The sequence below is a fragment of the Octopus bimaculoides genome, chromosome 24 (assembly GCF_001194135.2).
Source record: "Octopus bimaculoides isolate UCB-OBI-ISO-001 chromosome 24, ASM119413v2, whole genome shotgun sequence".
Taxonomy (NCBI): domain Eukaryota; kingdom Metazoa; phylum Mollusca; class Cephalopoda; order Octopoda; family Octopodidae; genus Octopus; species Octopus bimaculoides.
Window position 1 is genome coordinate 11287120 of NC_069004.1, and position 1448 is coordinate 11288567.

General features: G+C 41.4%; 1 protein-coding gene and 1 long non-coding RNA gene across 2 annotated transcripts in view; one reads left to right on the forward strand and one right to left on the reverse strand.

Moving 5' to 3' along the window:
• LOC128250719 (uncharacterized) overlaps nt 1-793 on the reverse strand; it is a 5138-nt gene extending 4345 nt beyond the window's left edge. Inside the window, exon 1 of the long non-coding RNA XR_008266725.1 lies at nt 685-793. This is a non-coding gene — a long non-coding RNA (uncharacterized LOC128250719). The remainder of the gene's footprint in view (nt 1-684) is intronic.
• LOC106881169 (uncharacterized) overlaps nt 1-1448 on the forward strand; it is a 198143-nt gene that overhangs the window by 103496 nt on the left and 93199 nt on the right. The gene's annotated exons all lie outside the window — the stretch shown is intronic.

A 1448-nucleotide genomic window follows, 5' to 3' on the forward strand; every position in this document is an offset into this window, starting at 1 on the left:
GTACACCATGTTAATATAATGATTTTTTATGCAAGAATTTATTCAAAAACAACAACTATTCTTCAAAACACGGCGCACGAACTTTTTCCTCCACCTAATATATACCTGAGCAACAACCTTTTCCAACTACCGCTTTTCCGAAATAGGCATATACATATATATATATATATATATATATATACACTCACACACACATACACACATATATAAAGGGGTGGCTCCGAAAGGGGTCTCAGGGAGTAGCGTCCCTGCCTTCCTGAGCTAGTTCTCTACCACATTTCTTTAAAATCGTGCTAGAGGCCTTGGTCTCGGGACCACTCATGTCTAGAAACTGAGGTTGGGGGCAAGCAAGGGCATGCTCCCCATAGAAAATCCAGCTCCCAAAAATGCCTCATGATAGCGAAGGAGGTTGGGCACCAAACGTTGGGGTGGGCTGCATCTGCCTACCTCAGTTGATATGGCATTGAGGTAGATCCGGCCACCCACCGTTAACGGGGACAAAATACGGATTTAAAACAATGGATGATGATGATGATGCATGGCATACGAAGTATTCTACAGTTAATGTGGGGCGCATCCTACAAAGGGAGCACCACCAGGATATTGCACATTCGAATAAAAGAACATAAGCTCACAGACACTTAAATAAAAAAAAAACAAAAAAAAACACACATAAAGAAGTACCAGATCCAGGGCTTTAAGGTATCCATCAGGGCCACTCCATGCAGCAAGGGCAATCCCAAAATCATGGAGGCCCTCCTTATCAACAAATTGAGACCAGTCATTCACAACAGGAAGGAACTCTATGAAGCAGATTGGTTAGAATTGCAAACAAACCAGCATGTGTCACTTTCCTCCTCCTCCTTCCTCTCCACCTTCCTCCCTCTACCTTTTACCCCTCCCATTCATCTGAGCAAAGTCTTTTCCATCCCTCACTTTTCCAAATGGTCTGGCGAAGGTGTTTTACTCCCGAAATATAGAAATACAAGGTAAAACTTCAATTATTATTATTTTATTATTTATTTTTTATTTTTTGGGGGGGTTTCGTTTTGTTTTCTTTTATTTTTACTTTTGTAGTTTACTTTGTACCTTCTCGCATTGTTCTTGCCTTACACAACAAACCTCTTCAGATATATATATATACATACATACGTACACACACACACACACACACACCACACACATAAAGTCAGTGCTTTATAGACATTCCCTGGGTTTTTTAATCCCTTTTTTATTTTATTTGATATATATATATATTATTTTACTTGTATAAGTCAGTGGAGGCGCAATGGCCCAGTGGTTAGGGCAGTGGACTCGCGGTCATATGATCACGGTTTCGATTCCCAGACCGGGCGTTGTGAGTGTTTATTAAGCGAAAATACCTAAAGCTCCACGAGGCTCCGGCAGGGGGATGGTGGCGAACCCTGCTGTACTCTTTCACCACAACT